The sequence below is a fragment of the Talpa occidentalis genome, unplaced genomic scaffold (genome assembly GCF_014898055.3).
Source record: "Talpa occidentalis isolate TD23 unplaced genomic scaffold, MPIMG_talOcc4v2.1 talOcc4.10, whole genome shotgun sequence".
Lineage (NCBI taxonomy): Eukaryota > Metazoa > Chordata > Mammalia > Eulipotyphla > Talpidae > Talpa > Talpa occidentalis.
In genome coordinates, this window is record NW_023600993.1 from 89,817,985 (window position 1) to 89,833,664 (window position 15,680).

Below are 15,680 nucleotides of genomic sequence, written 5' to 3' on the forward strand. Positions count from 1 at the left end.
TCTTCCCATCAGCCCTCTGCCTGAGTGGCAGAAAACTGTAGTAGTTAAGATTACTGGCTCTAAAATCGACAACTGAGTCCTTGGCTGTGCCTTTTCCTGCATGGGGCAAGCTCCCAAAAAGCGCCAGCTTCTATATCTGCAAAATGAAAATAAGAGTGCCTATGTAACAGGGTTATTGAGACAATTAAATGAACTGGCATTGAAAAAGGGTTTTTAACTGCACTAGGAATATAGCAAGCACTCAATGAATGTTGGCTATTGTTTTTATTACCTTAGAGAGGATTGTGCATTATATTACATTTTATATATATCCATATATAACTGCTATAATATGTTATATTGTATCCCATATAATTCACCTTAGAGGATCAGCTCGTCTGGTTATCTGGTTATCTAATGATACATTACATTCAAACCATTCCAAAATGAAGTGGCTTAAAATCACAACCTGTTACTTTGCTCACAACTTTGCAGTCTGGGCAGGGCTTCTGTGGGTTGGCTCACCTCAGCTCCAGGCAGCATTAGTTGGGGAGGTATAAGTAGGATGGAGGGACTCACTTACAAGATGACTCATTCCCAGCAGGTTGCTGCTCCCTGGTGGCTAAGGGCTCAGCTGGGGCTATAAATCGTTGGTCTCCATTATTTCAAATGGTCCTGACCAGATAGCTGCTTGGGCTCCCTCACAGCATGGCAGCCAGGCGCTCAGAGCAGGTACTCCAAGAGACAGACTGTGAGACTTCCAGTCTCCTAAGGTCTTGACCTGAAATTGGGTACAACTTCACTGTGTAATACTAGTCTATGGTCTGACCTGGCCAGATATAAGGGGAGGAACATAGGTCCTTCCTCTTGAATGGTGGTCAAAGAATTTGTAGCTATCTTTCAGACACTACAGGTGGTTTGTGTATTTATTCTAGGTATTAGTTCCAGGTTCACACCTCCCCACACATACTCCCACAAATGTAGGTGGGCCAGCTTCTTCCCCAAAACATGTCCCAACCAAGAAATAGATGACCAAAGAGAGAAAGAGAGGTCCCTCCAACTGGATGAACTTGTTTGAGATTCAGCAGGGGAGAGCGTGTGAGTACCCCATCTACCGAGATCCCTGCACACATGCTTCTTTGAGGGCCCAGCATCCCTCGTGGTTTCATGCTTCCCAGTGCAGGTAAGGGAGTCCATTGCTCTAAATCAGAACAGTGAGGCACACAGGCTGCGGGGCCTTGGGGTGGCTTCCTAATCTCCTGCTGTTTTAAAGATATCATTTGGAAAGTGGGCCTGATAACCCTGACATCACAAGGTCATTCTGAGGATTAATTGAGGTCAGAAGCAGGTAGAGCACAAGTAAATTAACAAGCAACCAACCGAGCTGATTTTTTTTCAAAATGCGGCCTATTTTTCACTTCAGAAACAGATCTTCTGTTGCTCTCCAGTTCCCCACTCCATCAGGCTGTGGCGAGTGGGTAGAGGTTAGGAGTCTTTAAGTAAGCCTCTCTGAGGTAGGAAACTGTCCACACACACTGTAGAATGATCTCAACTGTGTTAGAGAGAGAGATGAGAAGAAAATATGCAAAATGTTAATGTTGGTTGACCCTGAAGGATGGAACAGTAGGTGATATTTTTCCCCTACTATTTCTTGATAACTTTTCTTCCTATGTCCACCACCTTATCAGTTTCTGTGTTACTTATATAATAAAGACATATCTATAATATATAATGAGTAAACATAGCCGGTACCCTTCCTGCCCACCTCCCCACACATACTCCCACGCAAGTTTGTCTTCCTCTACAACAGGCTCTCTCAAGATGTTGCCCTGGGAGCTTTGGGCCAGCGATTCTGCCTTCTGGAAGTAAACCATGCATCACAGGATGTTTATCATCCTTGCCACTCGCCCACGTAGCTGCCAGTAGCACTCCCAGTGTCAACCAAGAACACCCCACGTTATGTAGTGAAAAAATATTCTTATTCTCCAGAGAAGCATTTGGGGTGAAATGTCAGGATATGTGTAATTTACTTTTAACTACTTCAGAAAAAAATAGATTAAATGATTATGGCAAAAAAAAAAAAAGACAAAAAACCCAAAACACATAACGACTGAGGGATCTGGTGATGGATAAATGTGTGTTTGCTCAGTTATTCTTTTTACTTTTCTGTTTTAAGAAGTTCATAGCAAAATCGAGGCGGGAAATGCCCCTCCTATTTCAAAGGCCCCTTATTAGCATGGTTGTACCCCAGAATGGAGACTGTGCCTTCATTTTGTATCAGCTCCTTTTACATAACATTGGGTCTGATGATCACTTTTAAACTTTTTATCTTCAAATGGCTCCTCCTTGGTTTCCTCCTCCCCAAGGCGACATGTAGAGATCATGTGCTCATGGTAATGGGAAGAGGTGGCCCTCATATTGTCCTTTGGGGTCTTGTTGGTTTCCCCAGGTGCCCTAGTCCTGCCTGGTCAGTGGTTTTCCTGCTGCCATGAGCTGCTCACGTCCACAGCCATAGAAACGTGATCCTTTCTCACTGGCACCGACTGGACACGCCACCTCTTCCCTAGGCATCCAAGCGCTTCTGGACCTCAGCTGCATTCCCCACCCAGCCCTCCCTCAGCTGGCCACCCTCCTACTGCTCAGCCTCACTGTGTTTCAGTGGGGGGAGCCCGACCACCACCGTAGCTTACATGTATGAGGCGCTCATAGATCTCATGTCCTCTCATCAGCAAACGCTCCCTGAGTGCCCACTCTGTGCCAGGCATTGTGCTAAGGTCTGCTCCTGCCTGAGTTCATGAACACACCAGACGCCTGTGGACATGTGATAAATGAGTATCAAGCAGATTGAAAAAGAAAAACAATGAGTTGATATGTTCTGATAAAGAAAGATATCCAAGAAAAGGCAAGTTTCAACGTCCTAGGTAGGGTAGGCTAAGAGATCTGTTCCACCAAAAGAAAAACAAATTGTAATGAGAACTGAAAGCAGCACACTTTTGGACCCCTGCATTAAATAACACTGGGACTGAATAATAATAATTTAACTCATTTCTCCAGGAAATACCTACTCTTGGAAAATAAGATGGAACTAACTAGCCACCTTACTTATCAAAACAGAAAACTCACTTATCTAGACTCACTTCCTCATGGGTTCACAAATTTTTTTTAAAGATTTGTTTATTTATACAAGAACTGGGTAACAGGTCAGAGGCGCGGGAGAATGAGAGAATTCACCAGACAGAGCAGGGAGCAGAACAGGCGGCAGACTGACTGAAACACACTGCTGAGGGGAGCAGCAGGTGAAGCAGGAAAGGTTCACCATGCCATGTGTGTTTCTCCCTGGCCAGCCAGGAATTGAACCCGTGCTGCAGAGGCTGCAGACAGCTGCACAGCGCAGCACTTAACCCGCTGCGCCACCCGGGAGGCCCGGGTTCACAAATTTAAAGCTCATATGGCATCATTCTTCCCAATCACAACCAGTTACCTGCCTTATCCAACCCGCCTTGAAACCACCCAGTGCAGCGTTTTAAAACCCTTTAAGTCCTTCCCCCATGTCTTCACTTTGAGATATTACAAAGACTTTTTCAAGGTGTCATTTTTCCTTTCTTCACTAAGTTTAATTTGCTTAGTTTGCTTTGACCATGTTTTCCTAGTGACCTTTTAGGGAATCAATGATCAATACTTGTGATTTCCTATGCACTGAGCTGACTGCCTTATACACTGATGCTGCTCAGGGAGGTATCTAATGTCATGGTTCCCATTTTACAGTTGAACAAACTGAGGATTAGAATTTGAAAATCTTGCCAAATATGACACAGGGAATAAGCAGCAGAGACCACAACAAACCCAAGAAGTCTGGCCCCAGAGCCTGAGAGTATAGCCCTCCAATCTTGCCTCTGTGCTAGTTATATTGACTATACAACAAATTACTCAAACTCCTGGTTTGACAACATCATTCATTTTGCCACAAATCTCCAGTGTCAGCAGGGCTTGCTGGGGAGAAGGCCCCTACTCCACGCAGCACCAGCTGGGGCTCCAGTGCTGGAACCTGGAATCATCTGGAGGCTCACTGCACTGCTTATCTGGTAATTAATGCTGAGCATCGGCTGGGCAATCAACCAGCATACCTGCTTGGGACCTCTCCACGCAGCCTGGGCTTCCTCAGAAAGTGGTGGCTGGATTCTCAGAGTCAGCATCTCCTCAAAGAGATTTTTGGGTGAAGCCATATTGCCTTTTATGAGCTGGCTTCGGAAGTCATGGGGAATTACTTCTGCCACATTCTGTCTGTCAAGGCAATCACAAAGCCCTCCCCAGGCTCAAGGAGAGAAGAAATAGACTCCCCTCACCACGGGGAGTGCAATGTCAGGAAGAGCATATGAGAACAGAAATATTGCTGTGTGGTCCTTTTAGGAAATGGTCTTCCAGAACCACACATTCAGCACGCCTGCATGTAAAGTCAGAAATATTGTATTACACAGGTTGCTGTGGGTTGTCGCTGGGGCTAGCAGGGGCTCACTGTCCCCTGTGTTTGGATTTTTATAACAAGTGTGTAAAACACTATGGCAACATTATTTTTCTGAGACTAAGCATCCATTTTCAAAAGCTCACACTAAAAATACACTGACCATTACCTAATTCTCCTCCTATTTCTGCCTCTTGCTGCTCTGCGTTGTGCTCCAGGATGCTGACTCTACAGACTGCATGACCTGGACTCGTTTGCCCTCTGACCCCTGGCTGGGTTGGCCTAATGAGACTAAAGGAAATGAGAGGGTGAGAGGAGAGAGAGGGTGGGGTACTTATTCTTCCTCCCCACCTGCCCACTGTTTCATAATGGCTCTGTTCCCCTTTGGCCCTGAAGGTCTGCCGGGCAGCCGCTCCCCCATGGCTGCAGGTCTCATGGGCTCCTGTAACACTTCCCTCATCTCCGTCAGACCCAAGAGTGGTTAATGACTTGTGTGTTTAGTCCCCGGGATGCCTCACCATCCCTGCGGGTTCTCTTAATCCCATTTATTCCTCTGTAATTTTCTCTTCATTAGACTCTCTTCAATTAAATCCTATAAATGTACTCTCTGTTCCATACCAAGCCCCTGACTAATCCAGCAGAGCGCTGATGGAGACAAATATGACAGCAATGACATTACATTGTATTGATTGCTGTATGATAGGAAAAGATTATATGGGGCTCACTGGAGGAGCTAGGGAAGCTTTCCCAAAGAGAGAGATACTTCAATTGAGATTTTAAAAAATGAGTCAGTGTTCATCAGTTTGTGAAAAAGAAGAACTTTTTAACCGAGAGCTCCATGAATAAAGAAAAGGGCCCATTGAGGTTGGGTGACTATCCATGGCCCAGCACAGGGAGCAGAGTGGACTCTCACCATCTGATGCCCCATCACACCACAGACAATGTTTGTTATATCAGTGGAGATATTTTTGGCTGCACACAACCAGAAAAAAAATGACTGAAGCAATAAGGAAAATGTACTATTTAATGCATTTATGTAATCTTGTTATATAATAACAAGAAGACCAAGGTAAGGAGACTCCCAGGCTGATTAAATTAAGTCAGATGGTCAACAAAGTCATCAAGAAGAAGATCTAGGGCTTCTCTGGTGGCCTAGGGGCTAAATCTCAGTGCTGTCACCACTACAGCCTGAGTTCGATCCCCGGCCAGGGAGCTGACCCACATAGGGCACATCAGATCTCTCCTGTCTCTCCCGCTGCTCCCCTCAGCAGTGTATTTCAGTAGATCTGCCTGTTCTGCTCCCTATTCTGTCTCTGGTGAATCCTCTCACTCCCTGCACCTCTGGCCTACAACCCAGATTATTTAGGAAGATCTAAATAAATGGAGAAATATCTATAGAGTGAGAGACTAGCCATTGCTGCATCGATCCTCTTCAGATTGACTTATAGATTAATACAATCAGATTACTATAAGGTTTATGTGTGGACATTATGAAAGTATTTCTAAAATATGTATGGAAATACAAAGGACCTAGAATAGACTAGCAGTCTTGGGGTGGGGGGGCGGGCAGGGGAGGAGATACACCACCAGGTATCAACACTTAAGGTTACAGTCATTAAGCCAATATGGTATTGATATAAGGATAGACAAAATAGACCAATGGAACAGAATCCAAAGTCCAGAAATGAACCTAAAAATATATGTTCATTTGATTTACAACAAAAGTGCCACTGCAATTCTGTGTGGAAAAAAATTAATAAGTCTTCACCTTACATCATACATACAAGTCAATGTGATGTACTTCACAAAACTCAATGTAAAAAAATTACAAAGAAACATGCTTCCAAAAGAGAACAGGAAAATAAATGATCTTGTGGGTAAGCTGTAGGCACACAATTTCCTAGCGTGGCTGCCCTTTCAAGAAAACCTTCCTCACCATCTTCATTACCTTGTGTCATCTAATTTCTAGCCATAGTGTGGATGAGTGTGCCTGGTACACATGTCCATGCAGGTGATATGACCACACTGTAGCTGCAAGGGAGGCTTTGCAGAATTCAGAATGGCCTCTGCCTGCTATGAAGACTCATAACATGAGAGATTCTCTGAATGTAGCAAAGAGGTTCAGATGCAAAGTGGCCCCCAAATGAACACTATCTCATGGGTTAAGATTGACAACTTAGACACTTCACTTCCCCCTCCTGACAGTTGCTAGCATCTGTTGCTGAATCAGAGGGCCAAGGTGATTGCCTTGGCCTCAACCTCTCTTTACCAAGTTCACGTTCACATTATCCAGCAAAGCTCAGTAAACCAGGCCTACTGGGTAACTAAGGACAGAGGCACAAAGAGTTTTAATAATTGCCCTGTCTTCCTTTTTTTCCTTTTCCCAGTCAGCTGGCTCTGCCTTCTGCTGAGCTTTGAAGTATAATTCAAAGGCCTGAGCTGATTTACTCCCAAGCACCTATCCAGCCTAGCTCTCAGCCCAATTAACAAGCATTTTCTCCTGAGACGAGGGAAGCAGGTGCAGGGGAAGTCATTTCTCAGCTCTCCAGACAGGCTGCTGGGAGGAGATAAGCTTTTGCACCCAGAGGCAGCAGATACATCCCTCTATAGGAGATAAGGAAGGTGTACAGAGGGCTGGGGAAGAACCAAAGGGTCTTCTAACCCTACGGGAGGCAGGGGGTCAGGAAGACCACAAGAAAACCTGATATTCCAGATGAGTCTGGAAGGAAGAGTAGGACTTAACTCTGGAAAAGGAAAAGGTGCTCCAGTCAAAAGTACCTGGGAAGGTGAGCAAAGGCCAAATATACTCAGAGAACAAGCCCAGGCAGAGAGCTTAGAAGTCCAGTCAACATGGGGCTCATCACTTCTTAGGGCATCTCAGACCCCCTAGAAGAATCTGATGGGTTCTACCCAAGACTTGAAGCCATAGATACAGAAACTGGCACCCAATGTCAAAATGAGGCAGGGATCCCAGATTAGGAATCCTTTCCACAGTCAACCTTTCATTTGCAGATACACAGACTCGCCCAGGGTAGGGCAAAGAGGGGCCATCACAGCAAAGCACTGCTCCCACAGCAATATTTTCTTGGGTCTGAAGCAGGAAGTTGCCCAAGTCTGCTGCTTGGGGGAATCTGCTCCTTAGATTCTGCTGCTTGCTGGAGTGGAGAAATTGCTGGGTGTACTGCACTGCTTGTTCAGAGTGGGAGCCATGGCTACCTTTACCCCCTTCCTGAACAATAAAGAATGTTTATGTTGTGATGGATGGGATAGCAAGTTTCCTCATACAAACTGCCATTTTTACTCTTGGGTACTCAGCCTTTGGGAGCTATCCCACTGAGCCCATAGGTATGACAAGTAAATCTCTCTCTCCACCTCTCTGAGTGCCATCTGATTTCTCTGGGAAATTGCCGTAACAAGTCCTCACTCATTCAGATTAGAAACTTACCTCACGTGACAAATGATTTTTATTTCAGAGTGAGGCAAGTCAAAGCACACTGAAAGTTTTCCAACATGGAGAGGGGTTGACAACTAATACGGTTCTCACACACACAAAACCTGTATCTGAATGTCCACAGCAACGCTCTTCACAATGGCAGAAATCAGAAACAATCCAATGCCCTTCCGTAGGGGAATGATTGAATAGCTGCGGTATGTCCATTCCAGAGAACACTACTCAGCCATGAAAGGAACGTGCTGTTGATACACACACAACTTGGATGGATCTCAAGGGAAGTATGCTCAGAGAAAGCCAAGCTCCAAAGCTCCAAATATAATAAATATATTATTCCATTTATATAACAAGATTGAACTGACAAAATTGTAGAGAGGTTGCTCAGGAGCTAGCAGGGAGGAGGATGGAAGTCCCAAAGGTTACAAAATGGTGGCATGAGGGACCCATGTGGTGGCACCTTTCTGCAACTTGAATGTGTAGTACACATGTCTACACATGTGATACAGAATCCCACACACTCGAGCATGTACAACTGGTGAAATCACCGCCAATTTTCTGGTTGTGATATTTATTCTAAAGCTATACAAGATGTTACTCAGGTACTCCTGAGTCAAGAGTACCCAGAATCGCTCTGTATTATTTCTTAAAGCTGCACATGAACCTACGGTGATCTCCAAATCAAAAGTGTTTTTATTTAAGTGTGAGGACTGCAAAGAGATTTTGCTAATGTGGGCTGGATCAATTGTTAGTACCATATTAGAAATTAAAATGGAGATATTTTTAAAGATGTATTTATCAGCTTAGCTTTTAAAAGGTATAAGCTTACATGTTAATGTAAATAAAATGTTTTCTATGAAAAATAGGCATACTTTCAAAAAACAGTGAGAAGAATGAACCTGATTTTACATGTTTATAAATCTCTTTAGTGTCTGGCTTCATAGACAACTGGAGCCTTGTGTCTGCTTCTGCATTATAATATGCTGTGATGTCATGCCTCATGCAGTCTCTGGAAAATTCCACTATATTCTCTGTGACAAATTTGAAAATGAAAAAAGCAAGTAATGTCTTAATATTATTATAAACATAGTTTTACCTCACAGATCCCCTTAATGGGTCTCGGGGACCCTCTCACCCCCCACTGGACATCACGGGGCTACACCTCAGAAATTCTTACATTATTGTGATCATTTGTCCACACATCTCTGGCACTTCGTGAGTTAGGGCAGGGGAGCATCGTTTTCATCTTTGTATTCTAAGCGCCTTGTACAGTGCCTGACATAAAACTGATACCCAATAAATATTTGATGAATCAATAGAATATTAATAACCTGCTAGACTTGAGAGAAATGGGGGGAGAGTTATTGCCAAACTGGTTGACAGCATACTGCTGGAGACTTCCAGTTCTGCATCAGATAAAGGTCAGAGTGTTCTGGTGTAGCTCGGCCCCACGGAACAAACATTGTTCTGAGAACACAGGAAGCTCCTGGGCATGAAACCTGGGTCTGCGATGACTGAGTGACCTTTTGAGAAAGGTCTTGCTGTGTCACAATCTCTCACATGTCATAACCTTGAGGCCTCTCCTGGCCCCTCTGACCAAGCATGCAGAGAAATGAATTTAGTGGCTTGTGCAAAGATGTACTAACTGCTTCTCTCCTGACATTATCTTCCCACTCCTCACTCCCTAGGTCACCCCCAAAGCACCCATTAGTGGCCAGTGTCAGTTCACTTGGTCCGCAGCTGCTCAGGGAAGAGGATGACAGTTTGTTTCTAGCCACCCTTTCAGATTGAGTTGGTTCTCAGCTCTCATCCAAAACACAGTTTAGCAAGGAGCACAAGAAAACACAGAAGCTGACTTACAACGGTCACTGAAAACTATCTGTGGGGATCTGTTGTACATTAGACACCAAGCCAGATCATTCCGGGAGCATTCTGCGTGATGAAACGTGACCCCTGCCTCGAGGCGCTCCCTTAAAGAGAGGAGACCTCAGTGCCTGCCAGTAACCAGGGGTCTGCGGTGGAATCAGCACCCAGTGAGCAGAAACCATCTTGCCAGGATCAGGGAAAGAGGGGGCATTTGATTTTGTCCTTGAAAGGAAGTCAAGGGCCGTTGCCAGGCAGATGGAGGAACGCACACCCCAAGGCATTAGATTAGAGAAGAGAGAGTCAGTGTGTTCACACAGATACAAGCCAAGTGGGCCAAATCCAATGGAAGCTTATGTCTTTTGTCATTATTAGGCTGTGACCCCACTGTGTCAGGGACCCACACCCCTTCCCTTCGGATGCCTTTCCCTCCCTTGGGCCTCTGTTGACAGGATCATTGCATGCGACTGCCATGTCTGTGTTCCAGCAGTGGAAGCCTTGTGCAGTCCTGGCACAAAACTGACACCCAATAAATATTTAATGAATCAATAGGATATTAAATGGGTAAGCAAAGGGGTAGGCATGCTTTTTCCTTCTGAGGACATGATTCCCAAGCAGTACCCTCTCCTCCTGCTCACATTCCAGAACATGGTTGCAAAGGAGGCTGTTTATCTGATGAATATGAAAACACTAGTACAAAAAGATGTCCAGAGCAGGCTTCTTCACAAGATGAAGAAGACATGGAATCGACCTAAAAGACTGATAAAAAAAACTGCGGCACCTATACTCGATGGAATACTACTTGCTACTAAAGGCCACTTCCCATGCCCTTTGTGACCATGGGAATGGAATGTGCAGTGATTATGCTAAGGGAAGTAAGTCAGAAGGTAAAGGACAATGACTGGATAGTTTTACTCATTTGTGAAATGTAGATAAACAAAGCAAAATAACTGGTAAAACACACCAAAAATACCTCTTAGACTCTGTGGGAAAGAGGGTGATTATCAGAGGGGAGAGGGGTGGACAGTGGGAGGAAAGGTGAGAGGGGTGAATTTGATAGCTTGGTGGGGGGTGAGTGTAGCATGTGCACATACGCAGGCGTGAAGCTCTGCCCCTGAAAATATAGAGTGCTGGAAATGAGTAGTAGATCAAAAAAAAATTTGATTTTATTAAAAATATGAGCTTCTGTGGCTGCATACCAAGTTGAGGGACAGTGAGAGATTTCAAGCACAGAGGTGAGGAAGTGAAGGGAGGTTTTAGAAGCTCTGGTATCTAGATGTGTTTAGAGGTTGTGGGGAGCAGGGGGAGATATACAGTGGGGAAAGGGGGGGGTGGGGTCAATGGTGAAATGGGACCAGTTCATTCTGCCAGTCAGTGACCCTCCACCTGAAGCCAGCATCGCCCAGGGCTTGCCACAGCCCAGGAACTGGATTCTCCTCCTCTCTCCCCTGCAGGGAGGCCCCAAATGTGTGCTGCTCACCAGTCAGTTCCCAGGTGTTGTGGGTGCTCCTGGTCCCGGAGGGGTGAGAATGTGCAGCCACAGGATGCTTGCAAAGGAGAGGGCGACAGCAAGGTCTGTGTTTCAGAAGCTGACTGTGTGGCTGTGGTAGAGAACCGGCTATAGGGAAGCTCACTGAAGCACTAGAGTTTTATCCAAGAAAAACAGGGATGATAAAGAGCCTGGAATGCAGGACACATGGAACTCTGCCCAAGGGCACCCCACTTCCTGGCAGGGCTGATGGCCCAGTCTCCAGCTCGCCCTACCACTTCGCTGCTTTGAATGCAGGAGCCTGGGTAAGGGTGGTGGTGGGCAGGGCCCCTTCCTCCCTGGGGGGTTTCTCCATCAGTAACAATAATGTAGACCATGGACTTATGGGGTGCCAAGGACCGTTCATGGCACAGATCAAATGTCAGACAATGTCCTTAGGCTGCAGGGACTTGTGCACGTGTCTGCCCTGTGTATTGGAGAGTAAATTGGCTTAGACTCTGAAAAGCAATTTGACAATCAAAACAAAATTTTGAATGCCCCTACCATTTGCCCCAATAGGCAATAGTTCCATTTCCAGGAATTGAACCCACAGATACACTCATGTTCACATGCAAAAGAAGGGTCATTCAATGTTTGTTGCTTGTACAGGCAAGAGATGGGGAAAAGCTATTATCTCCTGCAGAAGCTGGTGACATAAACAATGGAGGAGCATCCAAATCTGGAATCACGGGCAGTCCTTCGTGATAATCTTACACTGATAAATATAGATGCAGAAATAGATCTCTCTTGATCTCTCTCTCTCTCTCTCTCCCCCCCTCACATTCGCCTCACCCCCAGAAGCCTTGATTTATAAGGTTTGCCAATTTCCATGGCTTACATGCTCCTGCCAGGGCTGATTTCAAGTTGCTGAGCAGAGCAGGGAAAAGCCTCGCACAGTTAGTTTTCAGGAGCCAGAAAATCCAGCGCCAGCCCCGTCAGGCACCCCACAGCCCAAGGAAGCTTCCATCGACTCTTCCATCTCAAACCTAAAGAGGCTGCTTTTCAAGAACAAATAATAATGTCGGCAAATTTTTAGGATTTGCTTCAGGATCTAAAGAAGAGGAGCTTCCAGGGATCTTCAGAGACAATTCCTGAGGCAATCATTTCAAGTGTAAACAACCCGCCTTATTTTACAATGGATTTGAAACAGAAACCCAGAAATTAAAATCAAGCATCTGGGTTTTATGTTCACAAATTGTTTTGCCAGTCTCTTTATGAAATATTGCACACAGTGATACCAGCAGAAGGCAATAAAAGAATAATAAATTAATCAGTGTTAGCATTCTGTCCACATAGCCCACATACTTCCCAGGGCCAGAGATCTCAAGGAGGAGGGGGGTCAGAGACTTTCCCATGACAGGCATGTAGCGAGAGTGTCCCACGGATGAGGGGCAGCTTGTCGCCCCCTCTGCCACTCTCAGGTGCCATGGGCAAGCCATCGCATCTGAGTCTGAGCCTGCTTGTGTGCCCAGGGCGCAGCCTGCTGTGCAGGCCATTTTGCCAGGCTGAATACATGATATTACATGGACTGCATACCTGGATGTAAAGCAGGGTGCTTCCCCCAAAAAATTATCCCTCAGAAGGAAGTGAGTTGACTTATATTTAAATTCTCAGGAAAGTTTGCAGATCTTTCATCTTCCCAAGACTCCCCCAATTACTCTCATTTAAATTGCCAAGTATTGGGCCTCCCTGGTGGTGCAGGGGTTAAAGTCTCAGTGCTATCAAGCTATGGCCAGCCACTGTTGCATGAGTTTGTTCCCTGGCCAGGGAGCTGACCCCCATGGCTCAGCAGACCTCTCCTGTCTTGCCCACTGCTCCCCTCAGCAGCGTATTTCAGTAGATCTGCCTGTTCTGCTCCCTGCTCTGTCTCTGGTGAATCCTCTCACCCCCTGCACCTCTGGCCTACACCCTAGTACTTGTATGCATAAATAAATAAAAATAAATATTTTAAAAAAATAAACAGCCAAGTATTATTTGCAGAGGACCCATTTCTAGAAGTTACCTGAAGGAAGTGGTAAAAATTTTTTTGACACAGGTGCAGTCTTTGTACTGGGGTTGACCTCATACACCTTTAAAGATGCAAGTCTTACAAAGGAAACTTTTAAAAGCAGTTCATTAACTATTAGGACATTGTGTTCACAAATACAAATCAATAGGACGAGTGGAAAAACAATACTGTCCTAAGATTAAGTGAATTGGGGCTTTGAGGATAAACCATTTCAGTGACAGCATCATAGAAAGGCTTAAACAGCACTGGATCACAATTTAGACAATTTAGATAGGAGTGAAATTGATGTGATCTAGAAAATGACTTGGGTGATTCAGAAACCTTACCCAGTGATAACTAAGAACTGAGATCAAAGACATGTATGGAATAAAATTGTTTTGTACAATGCTAGAGTGGAAAAAATATTCTATTTTTTTTAAGATTTATTTATTTATACATACAACATCTGGGGTGCAAGCCAGAGGTGCAGGAGGGTGAGAGGATTCACCAGAGACAGAGTGGGAGCAGAACAGGCAGATCTACTGAAATACACTGCTGAGGGGAGCAGTAGGCAAGACAGGAGAGGTCTGCCCTGCCATGTGGGTCAGTTCCCTGGCCAGAGATCGAACTCATGCTGCAGTGGCTCCAGATAGCTCCATATTGCTGAGACTTAACCCCTTGCACCCCAGGGAGACTCCAACAACCTCAATATTTCTGAATGAATGTAATTAATTAATCTATCATGTATAATATATTTAAGTAATATATTCATAATCTTCAAATTTTGTGCATAACTAAAATAATGAATTAAATATCATACATTTGATTTTTCATCTACAACCTTCAGAATTTGTACGTTCAAATGGGCTTACCCCCCTCCCCCAAATATTTTCTTTCTTGCAATTGTCTCATTGTGAAAAATGAGAGGGTCGCTTTATATTTGGAACCACCAAACACAGGGACAAGCATGTACAGGCACTTAACACTCACCACACTCTGTGTGATTTGTAACAGGTACTGTCCCGGTTGTTAACACTATTTTTACTAAGATGGTGATATCACAAATTGGCTCTTGTGATATCCCACTTACAGGTTGGAATTCCCTGATCTGCTAAGTCCTACTTATGTGACCTCGGGCAATTTGCCTGGCCTTTCTCGGCCTCTGCTTCCTCATCTGTGAAATAGAGACAACAATAGTCTCTTAAAATCTTAAGAATTCAGCAAATTGGGGTATGTAAGCAGTGTTTGAACAGTGCCTGGTAAGCTCTGCTTAAAGGTTATTGTCACATTTCACCAATAGAGAACTGTAACTATTTATAACCATGACAGTTTTTTCCTCACAACGCAGTGAGATTTTTACCACCAGGGAACTTGTCTTATTCACCCCAGGATCTGCAGCTCACACATAGGACCTAACTCCCTGGAGATGTTGGCTGAGTCAAGAATAAGTTCTCTAGAGGAGGGCAGTGTGTGTGGTGCTAGGGTCAAAACTGAAGCTGGTTCCTGTTAGATGAAACAGGCAATTCTTTGAGGGTAACACCACGGTGCAGTCACATTTCTCACTGGCCAACCAAATTCTGCAGTAAAGTCCTAGTGCAACAGGGCTGGAAAGAAACTGCAGGCTGGGTAGTGCTTTCTTCGTCTTCTCACTAGACCTGGTATTCCTCCAGGACCTGCAATCCAACAATCAGGAGCTTAATCCATAGATGAGCTATGTTCTACATCATTACACATTATTTTTAACTGAATTTACTGCTTTTTCATATCTAAAAAAAAGTACTTAAAACACATGCATAAAAACTTGAAATCAACTAATGATAAGGGACTGATCACAAAGATCTGCAAAGAGCTGACGAAACTCAACAAAGTAAACAACCTAGTCAAAAAATGGGCAGAAGAGCTAAAAAGACACTTTTCCAAAGAGTAAATGGAAATGGCCAACAGGTATATGGAAAACATGTTCAACATCACTCGTAATCATGGAAATGCAAATCAAAACCACCATGAGATACCACCTCATACCAGTGAGACTAGCACATATCAAAAAAATACAGCAACAACAAATGTTGGCGAGGATGTGGAGAAAAAGGAACTCTCCTGCACTGCTGGTGGGAGTGCAAACTGGTCCAACCACTATGGAAAGCTGTGAAGTTTCCTCAAACTGCTAAAAATGGAGCTTCCATATGATCCAGCAATTTCAGTCCTAGGTATCTACCCAGAGGACACAAAAACACTAATTCAAAAGGATACCTGCACCCCTATCTTTATTGCAGCACAATTTACAATGGCTAAGCTATGGAAAGAACCCAAATGCCCAAAAATAGATGACTGGATCAAGAAGATGTGGTACATATACCCAATGGAATATTACTCAGCAATCAAAAAAGATAAAGTCATGCCATGCACAACATGGATG

The 15,680-nt window shown here is 44.5% G+C and overlaps 1 long non-coding RNA gene across 1 annotated transcript; it reads right to left on the bottom strand.

Moving 5' to 3' along the window:
- Positions 1 to 339: 339 nt before the first annotated feature.
- On the bottom strand, positions 340 to 11,377 carry LOC119254163 (uncharacterized). Its single transcript, XR_005127279.2, has 3 exons — positions 11,230 to 11,377; positions 2,670 to 2,790; positions 340 to 1,531 (listed from the first exon to the last, which is right to left on the bottom strand). It is a non-coding gene; the product is annotated as an uncharacterized LOC119254163 (long non-coding RNA).
- Between the last annotated feature and the right edge of the window lie 4,303 nt (positions 11,378 to 15,680).